Source organism: Bubalus kerabau, chromosome 9, assembly GCF_029407905.1.
Source record: "Bubalus kerabau isolate K-KA32 ecotype Philippines breed swamp buffalo chromosome 9, PCC_UOA_SB_1v2, whole genome shotgun sequence".
NCBI classification, from domain to species: Eukaryota; Metazoa; Chordata; class Mammalia; order Artiodactyla; family Bovidae; genus Bubalus; species Bubalus kerabau.
In genome coordinates this window covers 59274953-59287345 of record NC_073632.1, presented here as the reverse complement: position 1 = coordinate 59287345, position 12393 = coordinate 59274953, and the positions used below count along the sequence as shown (strand labels likewise).

Below are 12393 nucleotides of genomic sequence, written 5' to 3'. Positions count from 1 at the left end.
GTATGGAAGTTTCAGCTTCATCATTAGTCCTTCCAATGAATATTTAAGACTGATTATCCTTTAGGATTAACTAGTTTTATTTCCTTGCAGTCCAAGGGACTCTGAAGAGTCTTCTCAGACTCTTCTCTCAGAAGAGAGAAAAGCTCTATAAAGAGCTTTCTTTATAGTCCAACTCTCGCATCCATCATGACTACTGTAAAAACCATAGCCTTGACTAGATGGACCTATGTTGGCAAAGTAATGTCTCTGCTTTTTAATATGCTCTCTAGGTTGGTCATAGCTTTTCTTCCAAGGAGCAAGTGTCTTTTAATTTCATGGCTGCAGTCACCATCTGCAGTGATTTTGGAGCCCAGGAAAATAAAATCTGTCACCGCTTCCATTGTTTCCCTACCTATTTGCCATGAAGTGATGGGACCTGATGCCATGATCTTAATTTTCTGAATGTTGAGTTTTAAGACAACTTTTTCTTTCTTTTTTTTTTTTTTTTACTTTTATTTGCATTTATTTTTTGCGGCATTTATTCCTGGGCCATAAGTTTTTGTTTCTTCAGTTTCTTCTGGGATATCTTTTTCTTCTGTGCAACCTTCTCTTCTGGTTTAGGAACAATCTGTTCTTTTTCAGTAAGGATCATCTCAATGTGGCAGGGAGAGCTCATGTAGGGGTTGATCCAACCGTGAGCTCTGTAAGTCCTGTGCCGCATCTTGGGGGCTTTGTTCACTTGGATGTGCTCAATGACCAGAGAATCTACATCTAAGCCCTTAAGTTCAGCATCACTCTCTGCATTTTTGAGCATGTGTAGTAAAAATTCAGCACTCTTTTTGGGCCACTAACCCTGTGTCCAGCCCCACTGTTTGGCCTGTGCACACCTACCAACTCCACCGTTGTAACGACGGAATGGCACATATTGCTTCTTTAAAGTGACATCCTTCAGATACTTGGTGGCTTTTCGGATATGCATACCTGGGCAGTTTCACGAGTGTTCTTAAAGTGAACATGAAGATTTGAACCTCTTGATTTGCATGATTTTGTGGGGTTTTCTGGGTCAAGTGAATAGTGCACCATTTTTAGGGGTCACCTCAGGCCGCTTACCGGAAAAGCCAAGACAACTTTTTCACTCTCCTCTTTCACTTTCATTAAGAGGCTCTTTAGTTCTCTTCATTTTCTGCCATAAGGCGCCTAGTACATCATGTAATTATTTTTTGCTTTGCCTTTTTAAAAAAATTTATTCTGTGTGTGTGTTAGTTGCTTGCTGCTGCCACTGCTAAGTCGCTTCAGTTGTGTCCAACTCTGTGTGACCCCATAGATGGCAGCCCACCAGGCTCCCCCGTCCCTGGGATTCTCCAGGCAAGAACACTGGAGTGGGTTGCCATTTCCTTCTCCAATGCATGAAAGTGAAAAAATAAAGTGAAGTCGCTCAGTCGTGTCCGACTCCTAACGACCCCATGGACTGCAGCCCACCAGGCCCTTCCGTCCATAGGATTTTCCAGGCAAGAGTACTGGAGTGGGGTGCCATTGCCTTCTCTGATTAGTTGCTTAGTTGTGTCCAAATCTTTGTGACCCCATAGACTGTAGGCTGGCAGGCTCCTCTGTCCATGGAGTTCTCTAAGCCAGAATACTGAAGTGGGTTGCCATTCCCTTCTGAGCCAGGGATCTAACCCAGGTCTCCCACATTGCAGGCAGAAATTTTACCGTCTGAGCCACCAGGAAAGCCCTATTTTAAGTTTATTGCCTTATTATAAAGATCTAAATAGAACAGAAAAATATTTCTATGGTTAAATAATAAAAGAAATGACTGATGCTCTTTATTTTGTCACCAGAATCCTTGGAGAATTTTTTGAGAGTTCGCTATTCAATTTTAAAAAAGAAAGGGAGCTCTCAGACCACAGCCCTGCTCCCAGTTTTCTGTATCCAGTTAGTATCATGGGTCTATCTTCCCTCAAGGTGAAGGGAACAGTCCCCAAGTCTGTAGCTCACAGCACGAGCTTGCTGTACAAAGTTTAAAATATACTTTTGTTCCATAAACATCATAAATATCAGTACTGATAAGACAGAGATAAAATGTATCAGAGTATTATTTCAAAATAAAGGGGCAAGGTTCATGCTCCAATTCTTGCTAACTCATTTATTCTGAAATTCATTTACTTCATAAAATTTGGAAACTTATTTGCACAAAATTGGGCAAAGCAGTCTCTTATCTTTTTCTGTATTTGCAGTTATAACAAAATTGTTATTTCTAACATACATTTCTCCATTTTCCTGTCACTCCTAATTTTTTTTTTCTGACTAGCTATTGATTGGTCAATTTTCTGTTTTTAAGAAGGCAAGCTTTTTGACTTATTTTACAATGTAAACATTTTCTGCCATTTTTTAATCTCAGTTAATGATTACCTTATTTTTTAATTATTTCTTTCTAATTTCTAAATAATAATGTTCCATACTTTCTGATGAGAGTAGCTTTAGCCATGTCCTATAGGTTCTGTAGTATATTCATGCAATTTTATTTTCTATATAGTCTCCAATTTAGTATGTACTTTGTTTTTTATTTTTATTATTTTTACTTTTATTATATTTTGAAGAGATTTATATTTAAAATGTTCAAGTTATTGGGATTTTGCCTATGATTTTATTTTTAAATTCTAAATTTACTATACTGTAATCATGGAATGCAATCAATATTGTACTTTTTTAAACTTGAAATATAATAGTGGTTGATTTACAATGTTGTGTTAGCTTCAAGTATATAGCACAGTGATTCACTTATATATATGTATATAACAGTCATGTGTATATATACATATATATTCTTTTTCAGATACTTTTCTATGATAGGCTATTAAAAAATATTGAATATAGTTCCTTGGGCCATATAGTAGGTTTTTCTTGGTTATCTATTTTATGTACAGTAATATGTACATGTTAATCTCAACCTCCTAATTTATCCATTTTTATTGTGACTTTTCTCTATGGTCTGATATTTGTATATAGTCAACAGGCACTTGAAAACTGCCCCAATAAGTAATTTCAAGTACACAGTTAACCCTATTGCTAATGGTTTTAAGCAGATTCTGATAGTTATACTTATCTTTCATCTATTTAGCTTCCTAGACCATGAGGTGTGTTCCCACAGTTTCTTATAATTCTGGTGAATTTTGCCTTATACATTTTGATGCTCTGTCATTTGGCACATTTCTATTACAGTTGTTTTTATTGTGAGTTATACCCTTATCATTACAAAGTTGGTCTTTTATAAATCATTTTAGAATTTGGATCTGGCTTTCTCTCCCCTCTTTCTCTTCTTTTTCCTCTTCTACTGCCTTAGGTCTTTGTCATTTCTTTTACTTCCCACCTATCTGAGATATTCTATTAGTCTGATGTCTTATCACTGCATAAAAATGAATTATATTGTGCCATCCAGCAAGATGCTGTTTTTTTACATGTAAATGCATTCCATTTATATTTTATTATAACAGATGTTTTGTCTTAAGTTTATTATTTTATGCAATGATTTTTGTTGTAATAGTTTTTAAACCTCTCTTCCCCACTAACTTTTTAAGTATATACTAAGGATTTATTCCTGGACCGATTTTGGCACCTAGAGGAGTAGAAATAAAAGAACTTGCTCAATGTCATTTTTGTTGAATGAATAATAAAAATTAATAGAATGCAATTCACTGATTTAAATACCTTCAAGTATATAGCCTTACTCTAAATAAACTTACACCTTTTACCAACACCCTTATATGAAGAAAATGAGTAGCCTTACTTTTTTTTTCCACCTCTTCTTCCTGACAATCTTTGATATTTGGTTAGGTATATTATTTTTAAAATATCAAAGTTTCCGTTTAGCTCTATACTCATATTTCACACCACAGATTCCTCATTCTCACATTCTTTATTTGATTCCTGGCTAGATATTTTCATAAAATAGTTATTTTCAAAAATGTCTCCATATTCTTTTAGGTTCTTGCAAGATTTGAGCATCTTTCTGTTGCTTTATGTGTAGACCATAATTGAACTGGTCATAACATTTTGGGGCCAACTTTTTAAATTAAGTTGTTTTCTCAGTGTGCTATAAACATTCAAATTTATTGTCTTTGGAAATTTAATGTGTCTGTGAACACTTTTGACCTAACTTTTATAGATTATTTAATACTTCTAGTTGTTTTCTCGTAGGATGAATTTTTTTTATCTTTGCAGTTAAATAAAATTATTAAAATATATCTGAGTGTTGATTGTTTTAATAAAACACTCCCCCCCAAAAAAATCTCATGTGATATTCAGATATCCCATATTCTATATTCTTTCTTTTCTTTAAGTTTTCTTCTATTACAACTTTGACTGTTATTTTTGTTCCACTTGCTTTGCTGTTTTCTTTAGAGTATGTATACGTGGGGTATTCTTCAATTTTATCCGGTATCTATAATGTTCATTTTTATTCTTTTTTCTCTCTGTTTTTTTACATTCTGTCTTATATAATTTTTTTCAAGCCTGGACTGCATGACACTGTTTCAGTAGTATTTATCTTGCATCTTTATGTTTCATTTTGCAATTTTAATTTATGAAGTGGTTTTATTGTTTGACTCAATTTCCCTTCTGAGCTCTGTAGCTTATATATTATATTCTTCTAGTGTGTTATCATTGTATTTGCTTGGTCTAACGTCACATTTAAGACTTCTTAGTAATGATTTTCTCCTCAAATATATGAGAATAAAGACCTGTATTTGAAATTCTTATTTACTAGAATTATTCTTTTTCCTTTTATGCATTTCTTTGCCTGCACAGGTTTTATATTATTTTCCTTCTTTTGATATATGTATACAGGGTCATCTGTGAGGTTCTTTATGAGTATCTGTTCTGTGTGGAAGGGCTGTTCTATCCAGGCCTACTGTTCACTGAAGAATAATGTGAGATGAACAGGAAAAATGGAATAAGTTGACCAGCAGCTACACACACCTGGATGTATGTTCATCCAGCAATTTATACTTACTTGTTTCCTCTCTAACTTTCTTAAAACCCAGTTTTAATAAAAAACAAAAATATCATATATTTAAAATTCATCTTTATAAAATGTTTACCTGTGTTATTTGTTAGTTTGCCAATCAACATGTTTCAAAGACTTTTCATGTACAGGGTTCCATAGACTCTATTTCATATTTAAGAGTATCCACAATTTTGTGAAAATGGAAAGGAACACACATCAAGAGACCCATGAGACCTGGGTTCCACATATTGAATTGTCTAAGTTAAGATTTTTTTCCAGTTTGAAAAAATCATCTAAATTCTCTATATTTCTGATTCCTGAGAAGTTTAGGTAAAATAATCATTGAAAGTGAAATTGTAGTCACTCAGTTGTGTCCGACTCTTTGCAACCCCGTGGACTAGAGCCCACCAGGCTTCTCTGTCCATGTAATTCACTAGGCAAGAATATTGGAGTAAGTTGCCATACCTTTCTTATTAATTGCTTATAAATTGAAATCTCTTAATACTGGAAAATAGAGCAGTGATATATTAATAGAAAGCTACTGAAGTTTTTGCAAATGATTTTTATTCAACCTATTCATGGGGATTGTCCAGGCAGGAATGCTGGAGTTGGTTGCCATGCCCTCCTTCAAGGGATCTTCCCAACCCAGGGATTGAACACAGGACCCCCACATTGCGGGTGGATTGTTTACTGTCTGGGCCACTAGGGAAGCCCAAGCACATCTACAAAATAGATTTAAAATCCATGCAACTTTTATTTATACATTTAAACAATTCTAAGCTCAGAAAATTCGTAGGCATGCTTCCCTCACTGCTGGCCATGTTCATGTGTCTTGGCAATGTCACATCATAAAAATCTAATGTAATTCTTACATTAGAGGAAGTACACTTTGTTAAAGTTTGGACTTATCTCTGTATTTTCCCCATAGAGATTAATCTTTTTGCATTCTCAAATCAAAGTAAGTCAACAATAGAAATTTTTATTACAATCAGATCTTCCTTTTCTATATGAATATTGACATCAAAATTCAACGAAAAGTTACATGCTGCCAAACAGTAAGTTTTGCTGTTGAAAAATAAACCATAGCTTGGAATTATTTGCCTTACGCTGTAACTGTCAGCGTTACATTATGAAATGACGTGCAGTGTCTTTTATGTGGGGTTGAAAAAAATACAGATACTTAAAAACCCACAAAAAGACAACTAATAAAAGACCTACATTTTACTTACGCTGAGAGCTATCAGAGAAAGAAATTACAAAAAAAAAAAAAAAAACCTAATTTGATGAGAAAGGAGAAGAAAAAGAAAAAAGATTCTGATGGGTCACTTTCTCATACACAAGCATTTAGTCTACAGTAATCTTCCAGGACTGTCAGATTTGATTGAAAGATAATGCAAGATTTTTTCTTGCTACAATTTATAGCATGTATCCATTAGGAATAATTATGGTTGCATGATTTTGCTAGCTGTTATCTCTACAAGTGTTACTAATGGTTTTATCAATTACTCCCTGTCCAATAACGGCATGGTTGTAACCTAATTTAAAGACACTCTATCACCAGGCTGATTTGTGTAGTAGTAAATGACAGCATTTGAGACACCAGCCAAATGACTCACTTCAGTGACTTAGTTAGTCTCTAATAATTAACAATTAGTAGGTACCTAGAGAAAGCTCAAGAGACTGGAGCTCCCACATTTCTCTTTCTTATCTAAATGTAAGAAGTTAGCGAGACTTCAGTGATTCTTATTAATAAAAGTGAAGACCTCTATGGGTTTGAAGAACATGTGTATATAAGAGACAGCTGTTAATAATTCCTATTTAAAATAAAATTAATCAAGAGTGATATGTGTTCAGAAGGCTGTGTCTTACTGTATTCAAACTGGTAAATACATTAAGACCCACAAGTAGAAAAATTATTATTTTTTTCCACGCATGTTAGTGCTTCAGTTCAGAAGTAAAGTCAATGTGCTAAAAGGGGAATAGTGTTGGCAAATTTGTGCTATTTCTTGAACTTTAAAGGGAAAAATGCTGGATGTGCAAAAAGAAGCACTTCATTACAGATCATTAGTGAGAACTTTATGTACAGCTGAAGGCTCAGAAAGGTATTGCCTGCTTAGAACTAGCTGGGAAGAAATTTGAAATCCCCCTCTTTTTTTTAATGAATGTAAAAGATGATTTTTTTTCTCTAAAGATGTTGTCTCTAAGGGTTTTTTCAAAGAAATCGGCCCATTTTGAAAGTCTAAATAACAGCCTGAATTTCCAGCTTTAAGTGGCCTACATTTTCGGAAAGTAGTTCTATTTCTCAGGGTGAAAGTTGGTGAAAGTGAACAAGAATGCATAGAGGACTAGGGTTCTTGCTCTGTGTTGCCCTTCTGTGGAGTGCATTAGCATACTTTGGATCCAGGCTGATGAGACCAAGTTGCTTTGGGATAATTCATCAATCAGGTGGCTGTCAGACCTTAGTAAGCCCTTCAGGTAAACCATGAATTTAAGATAATCCATTTACAAGAAGAGTAGATCAGATAGAATGATGAAGAACTTCCTTCAGCACTATTATGTCATTGCCAGAGATACCAGAAGATCCCAACCTGTAGAGAAAAGGGGTACTGTGCTTTGTTCTGTATTGCATTATCCTCAGTAGTCCCTGTGAGGAAACGGAGAGCAGGGCCAACTACAAAAATATTACAGCCTTGAAAGATGTAGAAAGTTGTGGAAAGTCATCTTTAAATACATCTTCACACTTTCAAGCAAACCTAGTTTGACAGTCACAGTTCATCATGATCATGACTAATAAACAGTTGCTCCTAGATAAATTCTGATGGGCATTTGCAACCCCAGTTCCTTTGACTTGCTCCACAAATGTGCTAAAGGAGTCAAACATGTGAATGAGCTAAAGCCCAGGTCCCCAGCCACTCCCTGCTACAGAGTATCATTCCTTGCCCATGTGTTTCTGTCACCGTTTTGTGCTAATCACAAAAGAAATCAGTGGAAAGGAAGAAAATAAGTCACTGAGGATCTGATCATCTCCTGAACAAGATCACAATGGCCAATTTGCAGAAATGGGTTCCTCTAATTTTCCCTTGTGGTGGTGATGAGATTATGAAATAGTCATAATAGCACAAGAACTGCCCTCTCTGGAAGCTGCTAAGAAAACTCCAACCATAATAGAGGGGCAAGGACTCGTGGTGTTTCTTACAATGGAGTTGAAGCTCCACCCCTCCTCATCCAGCTGTATTTGCATATTCTTTTGAAAACCACACATTGAGTATCTATAGCCCCAGCTGATGTCATCGGGCACAGCATGCAGCCACTAGAAGTGGGACAATTATAATTTTTGTAGCTGATTAATCATCATGAAAAAGTAACAGTCAATTGACTCAATCATACATCCATGGTGATTAATCACACTTCACTTGTGTTTTTTTCCCCCAAGTATTTTACTGACAGTGCAGATGTTGGTTGATTTTCTCCTTTAGCCTTTTACTTGGTCACAGATGTTAAGTAATCACCTTGTCCTGATACTTGACTTATCCATAATCTTCGGTATTACAAGCCCTTAAGAGAAAATGTGCTCTTTTCTTAGAAATCGAATGGTAACATAGTTATTACCTTTAAAAAAAGTTAATCAATATATGAAATAGCCATAATTGTACTCTGTAATCACAGATGCTTTTTTTTTTTAATAATCATGCTACTCTCCCATTTGTTCCCCGATGGCATGATTACTGATAAAACATTAGGAAAAAGAGCTGTTTTTCTTCCCTCCTCCTGGAATGTTAATGGCATGATTCTATTTAGATTTAATCCAAAACTAGATGTTCCAATCCAGATTCATAAAAGGGCTTTTTACTTTGGAAGCAGACAAAATTTACTCTTGAAGACAAAACAGACACGCTGTCACCTGAGCATAATGCTGTGTGAGACGTCTCAGTTACTGGCCCATAAGAGAAGCTGCAGTGATTCACTACGACAGTATTTATAAAATTGCCGCACACATGTGCACCCATGGGTGGTTCATGTCAATGTATGGCAAAAACCACCACAATATTGTAAAGTAATTAGACTCCAATTAAAATAAATAAATAAATTTTAAAATAAAATAAAATTTCCACATACGAATTGTTGATATTAAAAAAGCAATTACAAATGCACCAGTCTGTTGGTAAAGAGCAATATTCAAGGAATATTCTAAATGATTATGAGTCAATTATATCACTTTTAGGGACAAGTGACAACACAGTTTGTATTCAAGTCAACAGAAATGCTTCATTCCAGGCTCCCTCTGTAGTAGTGGGATTAGTAGGGCAGGTATATCAAAGATACAATGCTGTCAAGCCCTAAGACTTGCCTAATTTCTAAAATGGAATGCTGATCCTAAGGGACAAGCAAGGTGGCACCACAAAGTGAAGCCCCACCCTCACTCTTCAGACTGACTTCCATGATTTCAGCTGCTCTAATCTTAGAAGAAGGTAACCTCTCCCAATATTGACCTTCAGGTAATCTTTGAGATCATATCCCATGTGGGAAATTGCATTCATGCCAAGATAATACAACGGCATTGAGTGCTATCCTGGGTGACTGTCTTGATACTGTTAATAAAGAGCCTTGAGTTGGATATAATTATTAATAAACTAATACTAAAAATCCACTCAAATGTCATTTATAATCAGGATTTTCTGCTGGGCTAGGATCCCTGGGGAAAACTTTGAAGCTGTGAATCTTATATGCAATGGCAGGGATGAACATACGAAGGTACAGGTCCACCCTCGCTTTATAGCTTAGTTGTTTAAAATGATCACATATGATGAAGCTCAGAAACACTTGCAGCTCTGAGAATCAGAAAAGAAAGAGAGGGATGGAGATAAGAACCAGTAGGAAACTCTCCAACTAACTCCAGTCCTCTTTGGATGTGTCAGGGGAGAGGTGAAAAGATGTTATTACTTGTAATTTATAACAGGAACATCAAGGCAGAGAAGATAATATAAAAGCATTTCAGTGAGAAGATACTCATGACATGAAACTATTTAAAACAATTAATCAAAAAAGCCTAATTATTCAATTAGATGGATAAATGAATCTTCTTAAAGTGGATATGCAAAAAAGAGAGTGATGATGAAATCTTTTAAAGGGAAATGAGTATAACAAATCAGCTAAATACGATTGCTAAAAAATTCTGAATAATAAGTCAGTGATTATGTTTTAATTGGGCTTTAGCTTTGTAATAATTGAGGACACTCATTATCTTGTTTTATTGTATTTATGATTTTAATATTCATACCATTTCTTACTATCTTTGTATACTTTCTGCCAGTGCTTGTTGCACTTCCTGGCTGATTAGTGCCTGGGTCAGTGTGAAGTGAATACAGATGTCTCAATCATGATCGGCAGGAGCGATGGCTGATTTTCCGTGTTTGAAGGTCTCCTGTAAAGTCGTCCTTTGTGCGATTGTCAGGGTGATTTTTTCTGTTCTTTTTTTTTTTTCTTCTCTCTCAACATGCTTAGCTCTGTTCGTAAGAGTCATCTAACAGGAAACTCTTTTTCACTTTGAAGAGAAACAAGGGACTTCATTTTGGGGTATCATCAGTGTTTCTAAAATGACAACACATATACATTTATCCTGTCCCAGGGAAAATAATAGTTTTATGCAAAAGGTAACATCTAACTAAAAATTCAAACTCTTTATCTGAGGGTGAAAACAGGGCAAAGCAGAGCTCTTATGCTTGTAACTTCCAGACGGTTGGATAAGCTACTCTTTGTTCCCAAAGAAGGGCAGCTGAGCCAAAGATTATTTCCAAGTTTTTGTCAATCACTTTCCCCTGTAAAAGGTGTACACATGGCTGATTGCTTACACACTCAAAATCAGCCAAAAGGTGCAGTCAGAATGAGTCCGTGACTGTCAGCGGCCTTAGATGTAGAGAGAGCTCTAAATGAGCCTTTGAGAAGCAAAGAGAGAAACCATTCAATGCTCATGCATGGAACTTTTGTGAACCCAAGTGACATTTGTGAATATTTAATCCATTTTTTAAATCTTTCAAATGAATCAGTGGCAATAATTGTATATAGGATTTTATTTAGGTCCACAGAGTCAGTGCTGGTTATATTAAGATTAGTATGTATTATAATGAATAAAAGATATGGACTGTATTTTGCCCCATTGCCAGATAAATGCATAGTTTTCAGCCAATCTTTTGCTTAATAAAGGAATTTAAATAATGGAAGAAATAATGAATGAATGAATTAGAAGTAAAACACACACCCATCTGATGGCTTATGAGATCCTAAGTACTCTAGTCTGCCTTATCATATCTCTAAACACAGAAATGAAAATTGGTATTTGAAAACTTGGACATAACTCTTTACTGACAGATATATTTTTAAAAAGAAAGGTCTGCTTTTATTATCAATTCACAGTGTGTCTTTTCTAAATAGCAGATCTTGGGCAAGTGTTCATCTTTAAATAGGCTTTCACAACTTCGGCATTATTTACCTTTTGTTGTTGTTGTTTAGCTAAGTTGTGTCCAACTCTTTATGACCTCATGGACTGTAGCCCAATTAGCTCCTCTGTCCATGGGATTTCCTAGGTAAGAATACTGGAGTGGGTTCCCATTTCCTCTTCCAGGAGATCTTTGCAACACAGGGATCAAACCCACATTTGTTGTATTGGAAGGCAGATTCTTTACCACTCTGTAACCTGGGAAGCCCTGTTTACCTTTACAGTTACACTTTCAGTTCCAGAACTCAGTCATGTCCAATTCTTTGCAACCCCATGGACTGCAGCATGCCAGGCTTCCCTGTCCTTGACCAAATTCCAGAGTTTGCTCAAACTCAGGTCCAATGAGTCGGTGATACCATCCAACCATCTCATCCTCTGCCGTCCCCTTCTCCTTCTGCCTTCTATCTTCCCCAGCATTGGGGTATTTTCCAAAGAGTGGGGTCTTTGCATCAGGTGACCGAAGTATTAAAGCTTCAGCTTCAGCATCATTCCTTCCAATGAATATTCATGGTTGATTTCCTTTAGATCAACTGGTTCAATCTCCTTACTATCCAAGGGACTCTCAGAGTCTTCTCCAACACCACAGTTCAAAGACATCAATTCTTTTGTGCTCAGCCTTCCTTATGGTCCAACTTCACAGATATAGATGACTACTGGAAAAACTATAACATTGACTATATAGACCTTTGTCAGCAAAGTAATGTCTCTGATTTTTAATACGCTAAGTTTGTCATGGCTTTTCTTCCATGGAACAACTGTCTTTTAATTTCATGGCTGCAGGCACCATCTGCAATGATTTTGGAGCCCAAGAATATGAAGTCTATCACTCTTTTCTCTATATCCTCATTTATTTGCCATGAAGTGATGGGACTGGATGCCATGGTCTTAGTTTTTTGAATGTTGAGTTTTAAGCCAGTTT

General features: G+C 35.8%; 1 pseudogene; it reads right to left on the bottom strand.

Annotated features, from left to right (window-relative positions):
- Window positions 1-467: 467 nt before the first annotated feature.
- On the bottom strand, window positions 468-1093 carry LOC129619921 (60S ribosomal protein L17-like; annotated as a pseudogene).
- Window positions 1094-12393: the final 11300 nt, after the last annotated feature.